Source organism: Hibiscus syriacus, unplaced genomic scaffold (assembly GCF_006381635.1).
Source record: "Hibiscus syriacus cultivar Baekdansim isolate YM2019G1 unplaced genomic scaffold, ASM638163v2 tig00110013_pilon, whole genome shotgun sequence".
NCBI lineage: Eukaryota > Viridiplantae > Streptophyta > Magnoliopsida > Malvales > Malvaceae > Hibiscus > Hibiscus syriacus.
Genome location: NW_024062563.1, coordinates 1,878,668 through 1,891,808, shown reverse-complemented (window position 1 = coordinate 1,891,808; position 13,141 = coordinate 1,878,668). Strand labels below are relative to the sequence as shown.

The 13,141-nt window shown below is 34.3% G+C and overlaps 1 pseudogene; it reads right to left on the bottom strand.

The window, feature by feature from the left end:
* Positions 1 to 353: 353 nt before the first annotated feature.
* LOC120212500 lies at positions 354 to 12,678 on the bottom strand (annotated as a pseudogene).
* Between the last annotated feature and the right edge of the window lie 463 nt (positions 12,679 to 13,141).

Genomic DNA, 13,141 nt, shown 5'->3' with positions numbered 1-13,141 from the left:
TTTTTACGATATAAATTCTAGCAATCAAACTGAAGAACAAGAAATTACAACTTTTTACAATTACTTATTTTAGAGTTAATAACTTCTCAAAATCAATCCTCAATGGAAAATTAGATCAATTTGTGGATTATTTTAATAATCTATTTAAATCGTGATAATAATATAACCAGAATCAAATAAAATATTACTGATCTTATACAACTTTTTACAGATAATTTATAGCTTTTAACAATTTTATATTTTTTTATAAAAATAGCTAAGTATGATTCAATGATCGAATAATTTCAAATATAATCAAGAAGCTTAACTCGAATCATTTTTATTTAATTTTAATAAAAAAAAAACATTAGAACTCGTTGAACTTATATTGATTGACGTAACATTGAGGGGGACATGAAAGCCTTGTACTAATAAAATACATGAATTATCTGCCTTAAAAATCACAAAGGCAAAGCATCATTGTTGCCTTTTTAGAGGAGAAGGATGTAAGCAACTGCCCTGCTCTTTCACTATCCTTTATATATACAAGCTTAGCAGTTTCTTAGATTGCAAGGAACAACAGAAATAACATGTTCATGCATCCCTCGGTCTTCTGCATTGTCGAAATGGCTTTACGAAGAATTTCGAAACCGGAGTCTTGGGAACTGGAATCAGCTTCCCCACGATTGCAAGAGGCCAACTTCAAAAAGATAATAGCAGTTAATGAAGGTTATGAATATATAAAATTATTTAATTTGCTCTTTCTGTTTTGGCCGATAAGTTCATATCGAACAGCTTTTAAGGCTGGGAAATTAACAACTACCTTCTTTTTGTGTTTGACTACAACTAGCATTAGCAGTAAATAGTAATACCAACAATATGTGAAGGTATTTGGAGGCTAAAAGTGACGGGAGCGTGAGACCCTACCTGATAATGCCAATGCCAACGGATACAAGCCACAGCTGCCAATCAAGTCTCACTGTTGAGGTAAATTTTCCAAGGAACTCGATGATGATTATCTATGAAGTAGTTGGAAATAGTATTATAAGCAGACCAAGTAAAAACAGATGACAACAAAGAAAGCAGAACAAGCCCATGGAGAAAATGAAAAAGGATAAGATTTGTTCACCTGAAGTGTGAGAGTAAATCCGATTATTCCCATAAATAGGTAGTTTTTAGTCACTCCTTTGAAGCAATTGATTTCTTCAGGCTTTCTAGCATTAAACTCGTTGAATATCTGTGATTTGAACAGTTACCAAACTTCAGCATTATGCCAAATGTTAAAAAAAAAATAGACCCCAGAATCTTAACTTGTCACCAAGTACTTGACACATGACAAACGCATTGAATATCAAAGAATTCTTCACTTTGTAAGCATTTCCCTGTCATTGTCATCCTCCAAACCAAGAACGGTCAAACCCGAGAAGTTGAGCACAAGGACACTAACTTGATATAAAGCCTGAAATGAAATGTGAAGACATTATAAAACATAGAACCATGGTGTTATATTCCCAGACTTCTGTCTGAGTTAACAATTCTGAATCTCAAGTAAAACTGCAATAAGACAAGCAAAATGTCAACAAGTGAAAATCATATGGCAAGGACCCAAGAAAACAGGTACCTGTATTAGTAAGTTCCTCCACATGATGTTTGTAATTAGAGGTTCTCTGGGAAAATAAAACATTTAGATCAATACAACAAGTCAATTAAATATCAACTAGATAAGGTATACTCAGCCATTTCTAATAACCAATACATAGAATTAGAGTGCTATGATTCAAAGTACACAAAATATTCACATGATAAAAGGATTCAAACCTTCGGCCAACGGGTGATCTATGCATAAGGTTGTCTGTTGGAGGTTCAGTGGCCAATGCAAGTGCTCCAAGAGTATCCATGATCAGGTTAACCCATAGTAACCGTAGCAAAAGAACTCTCATTCAATTTTTTTGTCACCATAAAGGGATGTTTCAATGTACACAGCTCCTTAGTTTCACCACAGAACAACTTATTACAAACTAAAACACTGACTAGCTACCAACTAAGCCCATCCCCCTTTTAATGACATTAACTCAACAACATACCCATTCCGGTTAACTACTGAACCAACCCATCTACAGGTACATAACAACTGAAATCCATGGATTATTCATACCCTCTATGATGAAACTGTACTATGAAAAGCATAACTTTCAACTCCTTCAGACAGTTAACCAGAAAACAAAATTTCATAGGTAACAAGTCATGTAATTTCGGGAATTTCAACCATTTATTATTAGTTTTTCTTTTGGGAAAATTAGAGTGCACTTCTTAAGGTAAACTTTTTTTTTACGTAGTCAAATTAAATTAGTAGAAGTAGGTAAATAGAAGAGTAGAGAAAGAGCAGTACCTGCACTGAATTTAAAGGAACATCACCGGAAGATATTGCTGCCACGACATTGATTACAAGAGCTGCAACATTCACAGTAAGCTGGAATTGTATAAACTTCTGAATATTGAAAATTATCATCCAATATAATGATATCTGAACTTTCTTTTGCGACTTCTGTCCCTTGAATGCCCATAGACCAGACCTATATCCACCTAAAATACAGAAAAGTAGAAATGCAATCAACAGAATATAAATCGCAAAAACTGGGAAGATTAGCAAATTAAGCTATGGAACACACGTAGCCAAGCAGTATGAGAGGCAGAGGGTGGGATTTATCAGATTTCGGAACAAAGATGCTTGAACATAACGTAAATGGCCTACCATAGTTCACATGGCTGAACAGTTATCCAATTCCATGACTCACTGGCAATCTCACAATTATATGCAAGTATATTAAGCATACACGGATACCAAAGGGGCAGTTTGAAAACTGAACAAATTCAATGATGATAACCTAAGTAATGAATTTTTGGTTCTGAAAATTTAAGTAGAGAATTTGTGTCCTAAAGGTTATTTGGTACGAACGTTCATTAGATATTTTATTTATCTTTTATGAATTAGAAATATGGTTTATAATTATTTTCAATTTATATAAGTTAAAAGGAAAGAATATAAGATTATTGTACTAAAAAAACTCCTTAAATTTACTTGATGTGTTAAGTAGCAAAAGCTACCAAGCAGTTAAGCGCTTATTGTTTGAGAATTTTCCATCAAGTAGTTCATACAAAAATTATTGAATACAATAGAAAAAGTAAACCATTCAAAATTTTAACGTTCAATGGTTTATCAAATACTCTTAAGCCGATGCTTACCACATATAATATGCATCGTAAAGCATATCATCACAGAAAAATAAATGAATCTAACAAAGTTAACCACACAGCAACCTCGTGAAAGCAGGAGCATCATTGGTACCATCTCCAGTCACAGCTACAACATCCCTCCGTTACGCAAGGCTTGAACAAGCAAAAGCTTGTCATTTGGAGAAGATCTCCCCATTACCTGCATAAAACTCCCATTAACCACTCTTTCATGTTTGAAACAACAATTATGTTTGGACACTTGAGAATAATATCAAGATCTAAAGGCAATATAATCAAGTAGCATAATCAATGGATACCGTTATTTTCTTGGCCATTTGTTCTTTCTTTTCCAGGTAAGGCTCTGAACACCCTTCCTTCGATGGTATGCTCAGTAACATCTTTTGCAGAACAAAGTATCCCGCACTCCAAAGCTATTGCTTTCGCTGTTTGGATATTATCTCCAGTGATCATGCGTACCTAATGATTCAAAAAAATAGGCCATATATATAAGAGCGTAGTTTGCATAAAGCATTATCATTCATAAATTACAAGTACTTTTTCTAAATTATAATAATTAAAAATCTTTGAAAATAAAGGAAAACTTGACCATTCAATATGAACTCTGTAAAAGCAGGCATTCTACGCACTAAGGTATGATAGCTTCTAAAGCAAATCTTATGAAACCATCAAAATTACCTTCACACCAGCATCCATACATATTTTCACAGCATCTTTAACACCTGGGCGACAAGGATCCTGCAGGTGAGAAAATATGTTAGCTAGTAGAGGTAGCAGTTGCACATTGCACAGTAATCTAGTTCACGACAACACAAACAATTGAACGAAATGGCAACTCCTCCACTTTTGCTCAATGGAACATAAAAACCAAAGAAACACTTCCAAACTGTCTTTGTATATGGAAAAACACAAACACTAGAATTTTGGCAACAAAAATAACATCAAATTTGAACAATGTATCCAAACTAGTAATTATAAGTAAAAGGAAGAGCATAGTTCACCTGTATAAAAAGCATTTTTTTTTAATATGTACAAGAAAATTCATCTTTCATATTAGACAATTATAACGTATTAACAGCCATTCCTCCATTTATATTTTGGCATATTTCTCATCTAACTGGAGGGCCTATATGAAAGGGAGTGTAAGCTTTCTTTTCTTATCAACATAAGACCATTGTGAGTCAGTAAATTACACCAACAAAAGTTGGAACAATAACTTTTTTAGTGTAATAGCATTGTGACAAGCACATAATTAATAATTAGAAGATGAAACCATTGTAAGACACAAAGTACACATGATAAGATGATTATTAAAGGCACTCCTAAGTTCCAACATGCACAATAAGAATGACACTATAGTGTTATAAATCGAGGGGTAAAAAGGAGAAATGTCATGGTATATAGCTTAAATAGTAGATCATGGCAAAATTTTCCCATTTGTGGCATAATTAATCTACCAAAGTAAACTTCAATGAAAACAAATGTTTCCAATGACAGATCTAATTGTTTGGATGTACATGCATGTAATTTGGGACGTAGAAGTATCTTCCATGCAGAAGCAAAGCTTCACATTATCATTCAGCACATCTTTGCATAAATTCAATAGCATTGAACATAAAGTCAAAGCTAAAAAAGATAGTCAATATTCTAATAGATTAACAACCATTATTGTGGAAATACCATTAGGTAAAAGTGGGGAATTCATGCTAAAATAGTTTACCTTTATACCAACAATAGCAAGCAAAACAAGGTTATCTTCAGGTAAGACCCAATCACTACAGCTCTCTTCATCCCTAGGAGCTTTTTCCTGTTCACACAATCTGTATGCAAGGGCAACGCAACGCAGGCTACTTGCAGCCATTTTGTCAATAGCAGCCTCAAAAAATTCCTGCAGAAAGGTGGTTAAACATAAAAGTTGAAGCGTATATGATCAAATCATATTAGGATTTAGGAATCAGAAACAATTTCAAAATTTTTGTATGCAAATACCTAAACCAGTATACTTGCATAATAAAACCATGATTAATATAGTTTAAATGGCAGTGAAGTCCATTATTCAATCATGCAATCCTAAATAGTAGAATTTATATAAAGTGAGCAATTTATTTCTGGTAAGAAACAACCTTTTCTTTCCTAATTTATTAAACAAGAGGTCTAGTTTCTAATCAACAGCCATTAAGTCAAAATATACGTGTTCACATGGTTTCCCTAAATCAATTATCAGTCTGCATAAAATCAGATACTTGCTAAAGCACTGAGTCAACCTACAATTTATTTCTGCATAAAAACTAATCATGCAATCCTAAATAGTAGAATTTATAAAGTGAGCAATTATTTCTGGTAAGAAACAACCTTTTCTTTCCTAATTTATTAAACAAGAGGTCTAGTTTCTAATCAACAGCCATTAAGTCAAATATACGTGTCAATGGTTTCCCTAAATCAATTATCAGTCTGCATAAAATCAGATACTTGCTAAAGCACTGAGTCAACCTACAATTTATTTCTGCATAAAAACTAGAAGGAATTGCAAGCTAAAGTTAATTATGGGGCTCAAATGAAATGGAAATTCCCTTATTTTTTTTACCCAGAAGACCTTCCGGTAGTGCATGCATGTTATTGTGTGTAAAAAAATTTATGAATAACATAGTCACTAACCTTGTCTTATCATGGATTGCAGGCAACCATTTGAATCAAGATATCCAGAACATGCAGCCAAAACTAACTCATCTGCTCCCTTCCAATGTATATGAACTTCAGCATCAGAACTGCCATAAGAAAACAGGAAAAAGATATATTAAAGGACGTGTATATTATTAATATCAACAGTAGTGCCGGTTCAAAATATTTGGCAAAAAAGCTGTCTTTTTTAAATAAATGTTCTGCATCACCTAAGAAAAATTCTACTAAAATGCACTTGAACCTGCGCACTTCAGTTATAATTCCATCAACTAAAAAGACTTGATCAAGTGGAAAAAAACCTGAGCACAGAACAACATTTTCTTCCTACTGAAAGATCAAAACCCCATAAACCTCTTTTCTATATTTTTTTCCTTCTTTATCCATCCATTCATATCCTTATTCCAGTCCTATAATCAACTAACAAAATCAACTAAAAAATTGGAATGAAAATGTTGCCATTCACAAGATTTGGTTGAATGCTTATTCAATATAGCTAATAGTGTTTATTGTAATTCACCCTGAAACCCCAAAAACATGTTTGAAAGAGAAACGGATGTTGTAGGCAGGAAACTGTGCCTATTCTAATTCCCGCCTAAGAAACCTGTCAATCAAAGAGTTTTCCATTTTTATCTTCCTAACAAAAGAAAAAAAGGAAAATTGAGGAAAACAACCAATATGCTTCTGTCAAAATTCCCAAATATTTTTTTGATAAGAAAGCCATTAGTGTTTTTAGCCATATCCATTCTGTTACTTCTAATAATTGAATTTTAAATCTTCCAAATAGTAGAGAATCAACGAAGTCAAAAGCATTTAGACTGAAGCCACTACCTGTCGTACGCAACCACCCGCTTTTTCTCTGAGTGGAAAGGAAAACATGAAGAATAGTGGATTCTGATCTGATTGCATCAAATTTCATTCCCAACTACAATACAATTTTCAATTATTAGTATGTGCAAACAAAAATAAATCAAAAGTAGATGACAGACCAAGTTCTGGGGTTACCTTTGTTGCCCAAGAAAGGATAGCTTTTTCTGTAGGAGATCCAGAAATCTCAACATTACCACCATCCTGAAAAAATGAATGTAATTCAATGAGATTTCCAGTATGACTGATGAACAAGTAAACCGATATTTGGCAGAACCAATTGATGAGTCAGAAGCAAAAGTCATTTCCTATGTAGAACATTTAAGCTTAGACAAAAACTAACATTTTCTTATGCATCACGATTATTTATCTCTTGACCATAGCATAATGAATTAGATGAATAAAAAATCTTACCTTAGACACAAAAACATTCCCTGCGCTATTATGAGCAACTCCCTCACTCAACAGAGACACAACTGATGGGTGCAACTGGGAAGAATCAGCAGGTGGATTTATCTTCTTTATCCCAACAATAGCTTCAACAACAGTCATATGTGATTATAGTTAATCAGGTCAATATCTAAAGCTTTCAAACAGATGGATTAGAAAATTGAAACAGCTAAACAAATGTCAGAAAGCGCAACCAATTGGAAAAGGCTTGTGAAAGATATTTACTGAACAAGAGCAACCCTAATGAGGCAAAACCATGTAGTAAGGATGGAAATATAAAATTAAAATAAAAAGAGGGGGGCGAAACATAAGACACAACAATTAGTTGTCAAACCATAAGACAGGGAACATTCAAAGTGAGAAAGATATGAAGATGCTACAATCAAGACTCAAGAGTGTGTGTATAAAACATCATTATCATCACTAATGTAGAAACTTTCACATGTATTGCCTACTTTCCGTTGAAGAAAATTAATATTTAACAGCAAGGAACTAAATGGAATAAATTTGAATGAGAACCTTTCAGAAAGTGTGGCATAACTAAGGAGGACTCGACAGAAGTTGCAATATATTTTAACTACAACTGGAACTAGGAAGATATAAGAAAACTAAAGGATTATATGAGCCCTAATCCCATTTGATTTAATAGAAACAAAGCAATATTTTTTTGCACTTATTTTATCACTGCCCGCCTCCTGTATCTCTTTCCAATGGAGGAAGTCCACTGTATCTAGGGCATTACCCCATTTATCAAGTGCAAAAACAAAAAGCATAAAATCATAGTGGTTTAACAAAACTCACATAGGACTAACCTCATTTAAAGTCAATGTGCCAGTCTTATCACTGCAAATTGTTGTTGCAGAGCCCATGGTTTCACATGCTGAAAGCCGACGCACCTGTAAATCTATGTCTGTTAGATAAAGACACTATTAAACCAAAACATGAGTCAGTCATGGAAGTAAAACATTTAAAAATTGGAATTAATGAACTTGCCAAAGCTTTATCGGCCATCATCTTCCGCATTAAGTATGCAAGACTGAAAGTTCAAGTAAAAACAGAACCATGAATTAAAAGATAGGAAAAGAAGCATAAAATATACTCAACAGAATGAGTTCAATTGTTAGTCCATAGAAACCAAAAGCTATGACTTAAACATACGTTAAGGTAACAGCCAAAGGAAGCCCATCAGGCACTGCAACAACAACAATTGTAACCTGCACAACTCTATAGGGCTTATAGTTACAGGAAGCTGCAGTAGAACACAGGGCTTGGATACTAATTGCATTCTATTTATGGAGACTTATCAAATTTGATACCTGTAACAAGTATAACAAGCAAAATGGCAAAGAAAATGCTACCCCCATCATACCATCCTTCTTTCAAACCCTATAAAGGATATCAATTAAAACAATTACCGGTTAGGACAATAGGGGAAGAAACAAGAAAGGAAAGAACAAAGAAATCACTGCAAAGTAAAAGATCGGAGAAAACAATAAGGATATGATAGTCATATAAAGCTTTTAAAATTAATTCTTTCCATTCCCTTTCATTTCCCCCAAATTTAAAGAACTAAAAATGGGAGTTTAAGGAAAATGGAGGTCGTATTTTTCAATTCCCCTAAATTTTTTTTGGGGGGGAGAGGAAGGGAAAGGGAAGAAAATGGAGGGTTACTGAGCACCCGTCACTTTCCTTACTTTTGTTTGAGTGCAACCCAAAAGAAGGGAAACTTTCCCAATATCCCCTATTTTCCTTTCTTTCCCTTCCTTCCTCCCCTTCCTTCCCCTTCCTTCCCCTTAATCCAAACATATTATTAGTAAATTCAAAACAAAGAATAGCTTCACCTCAGTCTTTATTCCCAACCCCAGTGACACAGCAGCTGCTATAATCAATATAATAAGAGTCAAATCCTGCCACGCCTCCCAGAGGAACATCTACAAACCAGCATAGATATAGCATAGATATCAATATATGTAATCAGTAAAATTTCCACCGTAATTGCAATCATTGAAAAAAAAAGGACGAAAAACAGTTTACCCAGAAACTCCGCCCCTTTTTCCGTGGATATGTATTTGATCCAAATGCATTCCTCCGGTTTGAAAAATCAGCCTCATCCTCATTAAGTCCTTTCTCTAAATTTGTGCTCAACAGACCTGACAACCCTTTAACCTGATGAAGGAATTCCGATGAGTAACAGGCAGTAGCTATAAACAAAGCACCAAATAAAACAAGGAAAATTACATTTATAGGTAACTTACTCCACCATATTGTTCAAGTACAGATAACTTATGATCGTGGGTCATTGATGCAAGTCGCTCTAGTCCAATTGGATAATCACCACCATCAATTGGCGGTGCAACTGGTGCACCTGATACTGAAGTAACAAATATATGTTAACATGAAGATAAAAAAACTAGGTGGAAAAGAAAACAATCTTAGAATTAAGAAATATGCTCCTTCACAGAAGACAAAACACAACAAAATATTCGATAACACACTGCTAAAAACAAAATTAAAATTCACTTTTAAGTTAAGAGCCACAAGAGAGAAAATGAATGCAAATGTACATTAGCACATTCAAACAATGTGTATCTTCACAAAAATACCATTTTCATCCAAAGAAAAAAAAAAGAAAAAAAACTATAACACATTCATTTGGTTGAAATATCCAGTTGGAAGTATCAACTTTCTTATGACTAATAATTGTTTTTTTATTAATTTGGGGTAAGTACGAGACAATATATGTTCAAAGATAACTCTTAATCATTTGACATTAAATGCTCACACCCCTAGCATTCCTGGTGCTCAAACCCGAAACCTCAAGGAATAACAACAATTACTTTACCACTGAGGTTGCTCATTTCGTGCTTATGACTAATAATTGACACGAAAAAAATAAAACTGTATCCCATAAAAAACCCAAAAAAAAAGAGCAGTGCTATCAGCAAGTGGAGTATGACACTTCCCGATCATGAATAGAAAAATAATTAGCACTTTCCTATTGTACAAGCTAAATTGCAAGGACACCATTATATTTCTACTGCTTACTAAAATTGGATATTGGGGTGAAAGCAAAAGCAAAGGAAGTCCTAAAAAATAGAATTGCGCAGCATACCAATTTGATTTTCGCCAGCCAATTTGAAAAGCAACGCTGCCTGAAGCAACAAGCAAACATCAGTTTGACTTTACTGGAACAAAAATATCTAACTTAAATGTTGATTACAGTATTTAAAATTACTCTGATGACTTGTGCATGAGCTCTTATCATCCTCTTTCTTTGTTCTTTTTCTTCTTCCTTTTTCAAGTCCAATGTGTAGCGAAATCGGCGACAAACATTTAGAACAAGCGCCGCTTGCTGTAAAGAAATAAATAATAAATCAGCCAGGATCCAAGAAAAATTAGAGCCCGTACACATCTTACACAAAGACCTCAAACAGACAATTAATGCATTTATATTATATAACTATGAATTAAATATGGGGTTGCAAATAATCGAAAGCAAAATGGAATTAGCAAACTTGGCCATAAAACCATGAATTTCTTTTGTAAGTAAAACAGATAAGGGATCCATAATTAATTCTAAAAAATGCCCAGAAGCTCCACCTAAATGAAAAGAACACCTAAATCTTTGAAGAAATTCTTTTGCTGAATGTTTTAATTTTGGAACAGGGCATTATGCTTTCTTTGGATAAGTGATATTACAGTTATCTTGAAAAGAATACCTAAATGTTGAGCCGCCATTTTCAGACCGATCATACAGTACACATAATTGGAAACCACCTACTCAGTACAGGATCAAGGCAAAGAACGCAGTATGATAACTGAAAACAGCTTAATGTTCCACACATGCTTCAGTTTGGTTCATGCACAAGTTTCACAGAACACACAGACATAACAAGTCCTACATTCTGATTTAGTCCAAGCAAGCATTAAATAAGATATAACAATTTGCGTCGTGATAATTCTGAGCTTGCATTTAAACATTGAAAGCATCACCAAAAAATCTCCCACGTCCAATACAATGAATAACACGAAAAAAAAAATAGTGAAACAGCTTAAACACACAAGAGAAAAAGAAGGTCATTTAATTGCCACTAAATCCTATATAACAACTTATATTATAATTACAATGAGAGAAGAAAAACAGACAAAAGAGACGATTTTACAGAAGGAGAAAAAGGGGTTATACCCTCCAGCGTCTGAGAGTCTCTGGGGGAACATTTTTAGTGTGAGTGATGTCAAAGGGATCGGAGGGGTCAACATCAAGATCAAGATGATTGTCGAGATCATCATTGTCCTTGGAAAGGCCAACCTCCACGTCATTGAGGTGGAGAAGATCCCTTCCTGATAAAGTGCTACTCATGTTGTCCATGACCATAGCAATTCACCAGAAATACTGTCTCAAGGTAGATGGCGGGCCACCGAACACAACGGTGCAATCTCCTTATACAAAGGTAGGCCACCTGCAATACAGAAAGAACCCTAGTGTTATCAGAATTCAGAAGCACGGGCAAATCTTTATACTCTCTTTTTCTCAACATTTTTTTTAGTTTTTGAAACTAGAAAACAAAAAAAAAAAAACACCGGCAAACCGTACTGGAGCAATGAATGAAAATGTATTAGAGGAGAATCCAGAAAATGCGGAGGACTTCTCTGCCAATATCATTCTGTCAGAGTAACAAGAAATCCCTAATTCTTTATCCTGTACGGCCAATTTGACATTCGTTTCTGCTTTTTGATTTTTTTGCAAGGAATAAAACAAGGAACAAAAAAAACAAAAGACAGTTGGATAGTTGGGCTTGCCAGAAAAGCAGTGGGGAATCCCACTGCCGATGGCTCGGATAATGGACGAAACGACGGCAGCAATGGATTTGCGTTGATTTCCCATATGAGTTATCGCTCGACTGAGACCTCTTTCTTAAAAAAAATCTGAACTTTCCACGAAGTTTCCAATTCCAGCAGTATAAGTTAGTAATTGTGAGGAGCGCGTAAGTTTTCATTGTATTGCAACCATTAGATCCAAAAACAGGGTTCATCTAAATGATTGAAATTAAAAAAAAATAAGAAAAAATATTAACTAAACCCATTTCCCACAGAATCAAACCCCCATTGAAGGTCTGAGCTCTCTCTCAAAAATCCTTTTCATTCCAGACAGTTCCACCCAAAATTGTCGAACCCCACTCTTCAATTAAGTGAGCAAAGACACAATAGTTTTTAAGAAATTGAAAAGAAAGTGTATCATCTTCGAGGCTCTTTGTAAAGATAGTCTTTTTTTCCCAAACGCATCATACAATTTCACATATATGATTCAGTTGCAGACGAGCTCAAAGTGAACAACGGTGATGCATAAGCATGGTGGCCATCCAGGTTCCTCTTTCGTGCTATAGACGTCGATGTGGACTTCTCCTTAGCTTGGTTGTTCTTTGAACATTCTATCTAAAGGTTGATATTTTGGAGTTCAATTGATTGGTTTTCATCTTCCATTTTGTTTGATTTGGATTTGTTGAATGAAGTTCTCTGTGGAACATAACATTACATATAATTGATGGATTTATATTTGTAAGATAATCAACGACCTTAATACAACGTAAATAATTAACATGACTAAGAAGAAGAAAAAATATGAGAGGAAAAAAGTATTCATTGATTAAGAAATATTTGGACATCAAAAACGGTGGTCCAGGTAGAGGCAATAAAAAGAAAATGGATTAAGAACCAATCGAGAAACCCTACAAAACACAAGAATAACAGAAATTTTAAACAAAAAGATAAATAACAGAAGCAAACAGGCAGGAGATTTTCATCAGTTGGACCAAGGAATCTGATGTTTTAGAAAACACCAGCGGAGAAGATTTCACTCATTCGACAAAAAGGGTAATGGTCACTAGCAAATAAAAAACTCAATAAAAGACTAATGGAA